This window comes from Procambarus clarkii, chromosome 1 (genome assembly GCF_040958095.1).
Source record: "Procambarus clarkii isolate CNS0578487 chromosome 1, FALCON_Pclarkii_2.0, whole genome shotgun sequence".
Taxonomy (NCBI): domain Eukaryota; kingdom Metazoa; phylum Arthropoda; class Malacostraca; order Decapoda; family Cambaridae; genus Procambarus; species Procambarus clarkii.
Genome location: NC_091150.1, coordinates 29,178,206 through 29,191,205, shown reverse-complemented (window position 1 = coordinate 29,191,205; position 13,000 = coordinate 29,178,206). Strand labels below are relative to the sequence as shown.

The following is a 13,000-nucleotide window of genomic DNA, read 5'->3' as shown; positions in this document are numbered from 1 at the left end:
GCATCAGCCCCGGGCCAGTCCTAGACCGGCCATCAGCCCCGGGCCAGTCCTAGACCGGCCATCAGCCCCGGGCCAGTCCTAGACCGGCCATCAGTCCCGGGCCAGTCCTAGACCGGCCATCAGCCCCGGGCCAGTCCTAGACCGGCCATCAGCCCCGGGCCAGTCCTAGACCGGCCATCAGCCCCAGGCCAGTCCTAGACCGGCCACCAGCCCCAGGCCAGTCCTAGACCGGCCATCAGCCCCGGGCCAGTCCTAGACCGGCCACCAGCCCCAGGCCAGTCCTAGACCGGCCACCAGCCCCAGGCCAACCTCGTGCCGGCCACCAGGTGTCGCTCGACCACTAACCTACAATCAATATTGGCCAAGTTTAGCACCGCTAACTTACGCGGTGGGCAGCCCTATGCCTCAACCTCGCCCATGCCTTGAAGAGCTCTCTGCCACACCTGAACACCCATACAGCACAACGTCCACACCTGCGGACTTCTAATCCCTCCTCTATCAGCCCGGCTTCTTGAGAGTTCACAACTTCACAAAACTGAAATACTAAATTCCCCAAACCTAACATAACCGAAGACCCACGAATAGAAAACGCGACACCATGTCATTTTTGCGAGCCGCTGTGATATTTAGTACACCCGTTTGTTAAGGGCCAAAAATATACTTCATTTACGTCAACATGCAATGTACTATTCGTGAGGACAGGTTGAATATCAAGGTCCGTGTGCCTGTCCGTCCGTCAGTGTACCCGTCCGTTCGTCAGTGTCCTTAAACTCCGTAGTGTATCTCTAACAACAACCACCATTCCCATCCTCCTTTACCACCCTCTGGGACCACACGTAGTTTCCGGCGAGCTGTCAAGCACCATATTGATCCTTAATCCCTCACGCAGGTCTGGTCCATATCTTTGACTGGCTTGGCCGCTCGTAACTCAATTCCAATTGGCTCTGGTTGCGCTTCAAACTGATCCCCTGATTACGACACTTATATAACCTTTCTCTGATTGGTTACGACATTGCCTAACTCTTCTCTGATTGGCCATACAGCTAGTAGCCGTCTCGCCCCCCCCCCTCCCGTCCTGTCCTCTACAACTGGGCAGGGGTCCCAACAGACAATCAGACACACGTCAGTGCATAATTAAAGCAAAACAGGGAGCAGGGGGAGCCAGCACCGGGGGGGGGGGGGCAGTAGGCGTGAGACCATTAGTCACTCTGGCCAACACCTCGTCATCACCTAGCCGCGAATGACTAGCCTGGGCTTATACTGTTCATTTTAGAAACAAACAATTCATGACTGAAGTAGGGCATGTTAAGTGCTGTAAAGGTTAAACATATTCACAGTTACTTTCGACTGAGCTTCAAAAGTATATGATTAGGTAATTACACGTTGAATATGGCTCGAGAGGGTAAAATTCAAGTTGAATTAGCAGTTATAATTAAGGAGCTCAAGATAAGTGTGTTGTAACCACTTCAGCATCGTACGACGGCCGTGGCTCCATTAGAGCACCAGTGAGCTGCTCTGGTGCTCATATTCCCCTCCCTCTATATTGTGTACCCTAGAGTATGTAGCCTCATATTCCCCTCCCTCTATATTGTGTACCCCTAGAGTATGTAGCCTCATATTCCCCTCCCTCTATATTGTGTACCCTAGAGTATGTAGCCTCATATTCCCCTCCCTCTATATTGTGTACCCCTAGAGTATGTAGCCTCATATTCCCCTCCCTCTATATTGTGTACCCTAGAGTATGTAGCCTCATATTCCCCTCCCTCTATATTGTGTACCCCTAGAGTATGTAGCCTCATATTCCCCTCCCTCTATATTGTGTACCCTAGAGTATGTAGCCTCATATTCCCCTCCCTCTATATTGTGTATCCCTAGAGTATGTAGCCTCATATTCCCTCCCTCTATATTGTGTACCCCTAGAGTATGTAGCCTCATATTCCCCTCCCTCTATATTGTGTACCCTAGAGTATGTAGCCTCATATTCCCCTCCCTCTATATTGTGTACCCTAGAGTATGTAGCCTCATATTCCCCTTCCTCTATATTGTGTACCCCTAGAGTATGTAGCCTCATATTCCCTCCCTCTATATTGTGTACCCTAGAGTATGTAGCCTCATATTCCCCTCCCTCTATATTGTGTACCCTAGAGTATGTAGCCTCATATTCCCTCCCTCTATATTGTGTACCCTAGAGTATGTAGCCTCATATTCCCCTCCCTCTATATTGTGTACCCCTAGAGTATGTAGCCTCATATTCCCCTCCCTCTATATTGTGTACCCTAGAGTATGTAGCCTCATATTACCCTCCCTCTATATTGTGTACCCTAGAATATGTAGCCTCATATTCCAAAGGTCTTTCAAGAGGTACGAGCCCTCGAGAACAAGGAAAGCCAGCCACACCAGTCACAGGGTCTGGGGGAGCCAGCCCCACCAGTCTCTGGGGTCTGGGGGAGCCAGTCACTGGGGTCTGGGGGAGCCAGTCACTGGGGTCTGGGGGAGCCAGTCACTGGGGTCTGGGAGAGCCAGTCACAGGGGTCTGGGGGAGCCAGTCACAGGGTCTGGGTGAGCCAGCACGACCAGTCACAGGGGTCTGGGGCAGCCAGTCCTACCCATAACTGTGTGGGGGGAACGGGTTGAAACAAATCGAACCGACTCGGAGCTGTTGGGACATTTATATTTCCGACAAGTGCGTTTTTCCCGGAAGAAAGAAGAATTGGAACAAAATTGAAGCTGAACAGACTTACGAAAGTCTTTTGTCCAGCACCAGTCAGCAGGATCACAGGGGATGAAACGAAATCGAAGCGCCAAGGATTATTGGAACGCTTGTCTGCCGCTAAGTGAGAGATCGTCGAGTAAGAATGAATAAAAATAAATTTGGAACGATAGGCATTTTTTTTTTCGAGGAGGTAATATCCGACACTAATCAGAGGGATCAAAGGAGACGGACTGAAACAAAATCGAAGCGACGCGGAATATTGGAACACTTATGTCTCCCACCGAGTAGGGGATCCGGAGGATAAAATTAAAACAAAATCGAAACTGTATAAATTTACGAAAGGTAATATCCCACACCAGTCAGAGGGATCACAGGAAATCGACTTGAAACACAATCGAGGCAACGGGGATTGTTGGAACGCTCGCCACTCCGGCTGAGTGAGGGATCCCAGAGGATGAGATGCAACAAAATCGAAACGCTCATCGATTTTTTGTAGAGTTTATATCCTGCCGTGAGTGGGAACCTGAACAGGCGGGAGAGGTGGGGATGGGGAGTTAAAGCGGGAGAGAGGGAGAGAGTGAGGGGCGACCGAGATTGAGAGGAAGGAAATAAGATGGGAGATAGTGGGAGAGAATGTGAGTGGAAGAGGGGGAAATATAGCTCACTTCTATAACCCAGTGTTACCAACACGAAGTATCTTGCCAGCCCCACCTGCACCAGACAACTCATCCCTACACCCCTTCCCCTCTTGCCGGCTCTCCCCGGCTGGGACAACACTGCCAAGTTACAAGCGGAAAAATACTACTCGCTCCTGAAGTTGCTTTAATACAACACAAAATCACAACCCATTACAATACAGCCTTGAGTCACAACCTCAGTGGCATCAACCCTCCAGCGAATAGATCAGAAAGATTTTAAAAGACTTTACTCCCAGCTCCAGTTATCCTCACAGTGCGTCTAGGCGACCCGAGGAATAACTGCATCCCAAACTGGCATCGTGCAGCTACAGAAGTGGTGAGAAACGGATAAAATTACTAAGGCGCCTTCTGAGACTTAAACCAACACTTCCGCTCCAAAACAGGAGGAAGACTCCTTGTCGTGTGGAGGCTACGACAAGAAGCCTGAAGCCTTCCAGGCCCCAAAGCCAACACAATCACTTCCTGCACACTTGACAACAGCCAGAAAGCCCATCTTAGCCACCCCGCGCGAGCACCACCTCCCACGGAGAGGACATACGAGATCAATAAAGCAGTGTGATCGCATTTACACACCACTCAGCAGGAGGGGGAAGGGAAGGGAAGAGTTGCATTACACGCTCAAGAGCAACACAGAATTACAAAAAAAAAAAAAAGCGCGCGCGTCTTCTGGCGTTTTAAAACACTTCTTTCCAACCCAAAATTCTTCTCCAGAGCTCAAATTTGCGCGGGAAAAGCGGCGTTCCTTGTCTCCAGCTTGTGCCGCTGTTCTATGTATACTGTTTGGCAGCGTTGTTACTTTGCTAAACATTAATTTTCATCGAATATTTATCGTGGCTTCTTTAACTTAATTAAAGTCATCGAGTTTTAATTCTAAAGGTAAAAATATGTTATGTGTATCAAAAGAAAGTACGAGAGCGCATGAAGGATTACCAATCACTATACGACTTTTTATTGGCTGCTGGAGGATCGAGGTGACACGTAATTGGTCAATTAATAAAAGCTACCACACGTCGGCTGAGGAAGCGACTACGTCACGTGACCAGAGAGCACTTATTGGCTGGGTAAAATATCGCCTTCACCCGATTGGTTAATTGATCAGAGATCTCATTGGCTGTTTGGAGAAACGAGGTGGCATGTAATTGGCTCAAGAGTGTCGCACAAGACGTCTTATTGGCAAGTGTTTCCGAGGCCAGAGGAACGAGCCAACAAGTTGCAATACTGCATTAGGCCGGCAAGGTCTTAACGAGGCAATCCACGTCTAGACTTTGTGCCAATTCCGGTGTGTATATCACGGTGAGTGCCACCCGCGGCACTCACCCCCCCGATGCATGATGCAAATTACACGCCTAAAGTTTTATATTTTTTGTAATTCTGGCTCTTGCCTTTCGCACTCTACCGGCTCATGTGGGAGGTAGTGATGTGGTGGTGGCGCGTGGTGGAGAGTGTGGTGGTGGCGCGTGGTGGAGAGTGTGGTGGTGGCGCGTGGTGGAGAGTGTGGTGGTGGCGCGTGGTGGAGAGTGTGGTGGTGGAGAGTGTGGTGGTGGAGAGTGTGGTGGTGGCGCGTGGTGGAGAGTGTGGTGGTGGCGCGTGGTGGAGAGTGTGGTGGTGGCGCGTGGTGGAGAGTGTGGTGGTGGCGCGTGGTGGAGAGTGTGGTGGTGGCGCGTGGTGGAGAGTGTGGTGGTGGCGCGTGGTGGAGAGTGTGGTGGTGGCGCGTGGTGGAGAGTGTGGTGGTGGCGCGTGGTGGAGAGTGTGGTGGTGGCGCGTGGTGGAGAGTGTGGTGGTGGCGCGTGGTGGAGAGTGTGGTGGTGGCGCGTGGTGGAGAGTGTGGTGGTGGCGCGTGGTGGAGAGTGTGGTGGTGGCGCGTGGTGGAGAGTGTGGTGGTGGCGCGTGGTGGAGAGTGTGGTGGTGGCGCGTGGTGGAGAGTGTGGTGGTGGCGCGTGGTGGAGAGTGTGGTGGTGGCGCGTGGTGGAGAGTGTGGTGGTGGCGCGTGGTGGAGAGTGTGGTGGTGGCGCGTGGTGGAGAGTGTGGTGGTGGCGCGTGGTGGAGAGTGTGGTGGTGGCGCGTGGTGGAGAGTGTGGTGGTGGCGCGTGGTGGAGAGTGTGGTGGTGGCGCGTGGTGGAGAGTGTGGTGGTGGCGCGTGGTGGAGAGTGTGGTGGTGGCGCGTGGTGGAGAGTGTGGTGGTGGCGCGTGGTGGAGAGTGTGGTGGTGGCGCGTGGTGGAGAGTGTGGTGGTGGCGCGTGGTGGAGAGTGTGGTGGTGGCGCGTGGTGGAGAGTGTGGTGGTGGCGCGTGGTGGAGAGTGTGGTGGTGGCGCGTGGTGGAGAGTGTGGTGGTGGCGCGTGGTGGAGAGTGTGGTGGTGGCGCGTGGTGGAGAGTGTGGTGGTGGCGCGTGGTGGAGAGTGTGGTGGTGGCGCGTGGTGGAGAGTGTGGTGGTGGCGCGTGGTGGAGAGTGTGGTGGTGGCGCGTGGTGGAGAGTGTGGTGGTGGCGCGTGGTGGAGAGTGTGGTGGTGGCGCGTGGTGGAGAGTGTGGTGGTGGCGCGTGGTGGAGAGTGTGGTGGTGGCGCGTGGTGGAGAGTGTGGTGGTGGCGCGTGGTGGAGAGTGTGGTGGTGGCGCGTGGTGGAGAGTGTGGTGGTGGCGCGTGGTGGAGAGTGTGGTGGTGGCGCGTGGTGGAGAGTGTGGTGGTGGCGCGTGGTGGAGAGTGTGGTGGTGGCGCGTGGTGGAGAGTGTGGTGGTGGCGCGTGGTGGAGAGTGTGGTGGTGGCGCGTGGTGGAGAGTGTGGTGGTGGCGCGTGGTGGAGAGAGTGGTGGTGGCGCGTGGTGGTGAGTGATGGTGTGTATTGTGTTGGTGGTGGTGGTGAGTATAGTGTTGGCGGTGGTGAAAGCCGTGGTGGAGAGTAGCAGAGCTCACCTAACAGAGACTATGAGGCGTGAGGGTGATTAAGGCCTACCTCTTCATGCTTCACCTGCTATAATCCACAACAACAGCGTACCCGACAATCTTACACAATACTGTGATACTTATATCTGATGATCATTAATCTATATATACAGGTTCAGAAGGAACTACATAAGCTCGTACAGCAAGTGCTTGATCAGCTGGGAGGTGAGGGCTGGCCTGTATGGGTCTGCAGGCTGCGACCAGCAACAGCCACGCTGATCAAGCTATTCTTGGCCTGCGAGACTAGGAAAGTCTTGAAATCGACCACAGAGTGATTATCTATAATGACTATGTAAATATTATGCTAAATTATTATCTAGGCTTATCAACAAGCATACAGGTAATCACTAAAATGATTACCAGCAATCGTTATCTTTAAGACCCGAGTCCGCCTTGTAAGGCAGAGTTGTACTGACGATAGCCAGCCACGTTTACCTGGAGGGGGGTTTCGGGATCTGCTCTACTACCCGAGCCCAGCCCAGGACCAGTCTAGACGTGAGAGCTTGGTCCAACAGGCTGTTGCATGGAGCAGCCCGCAGCCCTATATATCCCCTACAACCCAGCTGGTCCGGAACTTTTTGCAAAAACGTATCGAAGTGCCTCTTGAATACATCCACCTTCGTTCCGGCAATATTTCTAATGTTTGCTGGGAGGATGTTGAACAGCTTTGGACCTCTGATGTTCAGACAGTGCGCACTGATTGGGCTTATGGCACCTCTACTCCTCAATGGTTCTATTCTACATTTCCTTCCGCATTTTTAGCTCCTGTATGTTATCTTCAAGACACACATCGTCAAAAAACATTAGGCAAGTTCCTGCAAGAAGTGACGGACCAACCGGATTGTGGTGGGTATATGGGCCTGTGGGCCGCTCCAAGCCACGCATTTGAACGCATTCCATGCTCAGTTAAAAGCTCTGTTCCTCAGGGTACAGTCCGTGCACCACTGCTTTTCCTTATTCTCATATGAGATATAGATCAAAATACAAGTCACAGCTTCGTGTCATCTTTTACAGAGGACGCAAAAATCAGCATGAAAATTACCTCTGCTGAAGACATTGATAAACTTCAAGCAGATATTAATAATAAAGTTTTTGACTGGGCAGCAGAAAATAACATGATGTTTAACAGTGATAAATTCCAGGTACTCAGGTACGGTAAAAATGAGAACCTTAAACAAAATACAGGGTACAAAACACAATCTAATGTACCCTTAAAAGGAAAGCAGCATGTAAAGGATTTAGAAATAATGATGTCTGACGACCTAACGTTTAGGGAGCATAACCAAACAAATATTGCGTCAGCCAGAAAAATGTTAGGATGGATTACGAGAATTTTCAAATCCAGGGATCCCATCACAATGGTTGTACTATACAAATCACTTGTGTTGTCCCGTCTTGGGTGCAGTTCAGTACTCACTTTCCCCTTCAGAGCAGGAGAGATTTTTGAAATAGAGGGAGTACAGAGAACATATACGGCACGCATAGACGCGATAAAGCACCTAAATTATTGGGATCGTCTCAAAGCTCTCCAAATGTACTCACTGGAAAGGCAGCCCGTCCTCCAAACAAAGATCCAAAAGTGATTCCATGCACCCGCCAAACCCCCTGTTTATGAATGAAAAGCGGTTTACACACGACTCACAACTGCTGACGTTCGAACATATCCGGAACAAGTGCTTCACTGACGAATTTTGTTCGAATCACAACGCTATAAATGCTTCACCCACGTACTACAAATACAAATAATCGCCAACAGAACCTAAACACCTAACCTAACCTATCCTATGCCTATATATACACTATGCTAATATATTATAATATTAATTTATACCTGAGAAAATTCCCGTTTTGAATGAACAGCATATTAAAATTTATGAATGCGTCTGTGGGGTCGACCGCTGGATGTAATGGACTTGAGTCGAGGACGGGTTGGGAAAGGAGACGAGAGAGATACCAAATAATATACACATGGAAAATACTGGAGGGCCAGGTCCCAACTTAACACAGTAAAATATCAACATACTGGAGTGAACGATATGGAAGAAAATGCAGAATAGAACCAGTGAAGAGCAGGGGTGTCATAGGCACAATCAGAGAACACTGTATAAACATCAGAGGACCGCGGTTGTTCAACATGCTCCCAGCGAGCATAAGAAATATTGCCGGAACAACCGTGGACATCTTCAAGAGAAAACTAGATAGTTATCTTCAAGAAGTGCCCACATATCCACATATCAGGCCCACATATCCACCACAGCCCGGACGAACTGGGCTGTGGTGGATATGTGGGCCTGCGGGCCGCTCCAAGCAACAGCCTGGTGGACCAAGCTCTCTGGCCCTGGGCCAAGCTTGGAGAGTATTAGAACTCGCAGAACCCCGTCCAGGTACAATCCAAGTGAGCAACAGCTTGTTGGACTTAGTTATCACACGTCGAGCCTGGGCCCCGGGCCGAGCCTGGGCCCCGGGCCGAGCCTGGGCCACGGGCCGAGCTCGGGGAGTAAAACTACTCCCGAAACCCTCTCCAGGTATGCTCCAGATAATTCTACTGTGCAAATCTCGGACCAGGCTTTCTAATATCTTCCATGCATATATTATTTGATACCTCACTCGTCTCCTTTCCACAGAGAACATTTTGAGAGCTTTGAGAGGGTCGCAATAATTGTGATGTTGTATTGTGTGTATGCGTGCCGTGTATGTTCTCTGTGTTCCCTCTAATTCAGAGACCTCTTCTGCTCTGAAAGGTGAAATGAGTATTGAGCAATACTCAAGACTGGACAGCACCAGCAATTTAAATAGTATTAGCATTGCTGTGAGGTCTCTGGATTTAAACATTCTCATAATACATCATTAATGACATTTTCCTAGCCGCCGCCGCCGCTATATTTGCTCGGTTATGTTCATTAAACGTCAGGTCGTCAGACATAACTCCCAAATCTTTTACATGTTGCTTTCCTCCTATGTGCCCTGTATTCTGATTGTGTTCTGTGCCCTGTGTTTCGTTTACGTTCTTCATTTCTGCCGTTCCTGAGTACCTAGAACTCATTGCCGCTAAACATATTAATATTAATATCAAAGGGAAAGAATATCTAAAACTACAAGCCGATCTTCATTAATATCAACTTGTACAGCAGTATTTTCATGCTGATTTTTGCATCATCTGCAAAGGATGACTTCTTTTTTAACAATATTAGGTATACACAGCAATGTGCTGCTACTCTAATCTATATGAAAACTTACATAAGTGTAGATAAAAAAAATAATACATTATTAACATCTAATAAAGAATATTAATTAAAATAATAAAAATTATTGAAAAATAAAAATTAATTTTTATTAATTTTTGCTATTAACAAAAACTAAAAATTCATCTATTAGATGAACTAAATGAACTAGATGAAACCCCCATCTGACAGGATAGTTAGTCATACATGGACTCAGGAGAGGAACATGACACAGGAGTTCCAGCCTCTTAGCACGCACTAGCAAGCTCTGGGTAGAACATAGGAATATCTTCCAATATTCTTGAGTGTATGGCGTGGTTACAGAGCTCAAAGCACCTCATACCATTTGGTCCGATAACACTGATAACAGGGCAATCACAGATAGTGTTGGAGAGTATGTCCCAGCTATAGTTCACAGAGCTTACAACTGGAGTGTAACATCACCATTGGGGGGATTGATTACCTGCAGCCACCGGCCATAGATATTAATATAAGAACATAACATAAGAACATAAGAACAAAGGCAACTGCAGAAGGCCTATTGGCCCATACGAGGCAGCTCCTATTTATAACCACCCAATCCCACTCATATATCCCAGCCTAATTCTGGCAAGTACAATGTCACACCGTCTAGTGGCTGTTTTGTGCTGCCAGTACATATAATTCTCGGTAATGAACATATAACACACTATACTCGTGCTTTCACTCTCCGCGTGGTTGGGCGCCATTCCTTTCCCGCCGTCCCATCCCAAATCCTTATCCTGACCCCTTCGCAGTGCTATGTAGTCGTAATGGCTTGGCGCTTTCTCCTCAGAACACACTCCCTCCTAGTGCTTTCAGGCCTTTGAGTGTCAGTGACTGCTCGTCTGCCATCCCTTATTTCCTGGAAAATTGCTGTGTTTACAACTGAGATTGGAATCATATGAGGTCATGACTTTTATTGTCTATATCTAATATATGTAGACGATAGCCAGCCATGGCCGAGGTGGGACAGTTGCCCCCGCTATAACTGATTGGATGACACGGATCTATACACCACCATTCCAACAACCGCAGGCTGGGTAAAAGACTAGTAATTTTGTCACTGTAGTAGTCATCCATCAGTCTCAGGAAACTATGGAGTTGCACTCTGGTTGTCGGTCTGGAGTGACCTCTCCAAGCCGCAAAGCCAGGGATAGGTTGATATGGAGAAGCTGTCACCCATGCAGCAGGTCTCCCCTCTCCACGGCGCCGAAAGTCTCCAATGGAAAGGCAAACGCCAATACGATTGGTTCCAGTGCCGTCGCAGGAACTGATAACTCCGGAGTTGACCGCGAAGTTGGTGAAAAAAGGCACAGGGACTCCATTACGCGATCGCAAATACATAGAATTTTGAAGCAATTTGCTAAAAACATCACTTTCCCAAAACCCACCTCTCCAACCCACAGCAGCTTGAATCAACTCTCCGTCGATTTATATTCATGTTAGACTTCAGAAATAACGAGTGCTGCATGCTGGCACTGATGTGTCTGAACCACATCATGAGCACAAGGTACACGATGATGATGATTCAACTATGCTGTAAACCTCTGGCATAAGGCTGAAAGCGCTGACGACAGTCCCGTTTGCGACGTGGACGTTCCGTTCTCGACTCATTACCGCCGGACTGTTCAATCTGTTCAACACGCACAACCTCTTCCCCCCCTCACTCCGGCGTCGTGGCAGCGTTCACAGCGCCGAGGGCAGCGTTCACAGCGCCGAGGGCAGCGTTCACAGCGCCGAGGGCAGCGTTCACAGCGCCGAGGGCAGCGTTCACAGCGCCGAGGGCAGCGTTCACAGCGCCGAGGGCAGCGTTCACAGCGCCGAGGGCAGCCTGTGTCGTGCGGCGTCAATCTGAAGGCTGTGTTCTCCGAAACACTGAATCGTGATGAACAGCAACAATCAGTATGTGGAATTATTTACTGGGGAGAAAGACGTTACCTGGATTGTACCTAGAATGTGTTCTAGGAGTTCGACTCCCCCAAGCCAAGCCTGTTGGGTTTTTTCTTAGTATGCAACACATTCACGTTGTTCGAAAGAGAACACCTCCGAAGGATGCCTGATCAACCAGGCTGTAATTCTTACGTCAGACCCTGAGCATCGGCATCTAACAGCCTGGTTGACCAGACCTCTAACTAAAAGGCCCTGATCAGAGACCGGGGCCGGCCATACATTGACTTCCGAAACAATCACAAGGTAATGAACCATTGAATCCATTTGTAATCATATTGTGAGAGCGCGAGTGGATGAGTGAGGGGTGGATAAGTGGATGGGGATCGTTTTGATACCTGCTTGATGGGGTTCTGGGAGGAGTTCTACTCCCCAAGCCCGGCCCGAGGCCAGGCTTGACTTGTGAGAGTTTGGTCCACCAGGCTGTCGCTTGGAGCGGCCCGCAGGCCCACCACAGCCCGGTTGGTCCGGCACTCCTTGAAGGACCCACAGTTGGTCCCGTGTACACTGCCCCACACCGTGCTCTACAACCACTTTTACCTCTCATGCCGCGAACATTGTCCCTACCACCACTAGTATCGCCACTAAACCTACCAGTTCTCTTATTACAGCTACCTTGTCCCTTCCCGCGGTGTAACTTTCAAGCAGAGGAGGAGGAGGAGAAGGAAGAGGTAGAAAAGGGGGTGTAGTAGGGTGTAGGAACAGGAAGAGGAAGATAAGGTCTGAGAGTAAAGCAGGATATATGAAGGCAATTGCTCATCTTGGTGTCCCTCTCACTCCTACTCTAAAACCACAGTTACGACTTGATGGGGGAGATGAGTAAGGGGGGGGGGAGGAGGATGGGAGAGAAAGGGAATGGGGAAAGGAAGGAAGGATGGACGGGAGAGGAGGAGGAGGGAGCAAGGAGAGAGGCAGGAGCATGCGCTACAGGTCCCCCAGACCTCCAGGAGAGCCAAGCCCGCCAGCAAAATGTAATTAATCCAGGGGCAGGTAAACGGCGGTAATTGTGTCATGAATAACTGATGGCTAGTCTGGCTGAGTGAGGCAGATTGTGGCTAGCTGGGAGGGGGGGAGATTGTGGCTAGCTGGGAGGGGGGGAGATTGTGGCTAGCTGGGAGGAGGGGGAGATTGTGGCTAGCTGGGGAGGTGGGGGGGATTGTGGCTAGCTGGGAGGGGGGGAGATTGTGGCTAGCTGGGGAGGGGGGGCAGATTGTGGCTAGCTGGGAGGAGGGGGAGATTGTGGCTAGCTGGGGAGGGGGGGGAGATTGTGGCTAGCTGGGGAGGGGGGGAGATTGTGGCTAGCTGGGGAGGGGGGGGAGATTGTGGCTAGCTGGGAGGAGGGGGAGATTGTGGCTAGCTGGGGAGGGGGGGGGGAGATTGTGGCTAGCTGGGGGAGGGGGGGGAGATTGTGGTTAGCTGGGGAGGGGGGGGGAGATTGTGGCTAGCTGGGGAGGGGGGGAGATT

General features: G+C 50.4%; 1 protein-coding gene across 4 annotated transcripts in view; it reads right to left on the bottom strand.

The window, feature by feature from the left end:
* Positions 1-13,000, bottom strand: part of PlexA (plexin A) — a 418,994-nt gene that overhangs the window by 113,608 nt on the left and 292,386 nt on the right. The gene's annotated exons all lie outside the window — the stretch shown is intronic.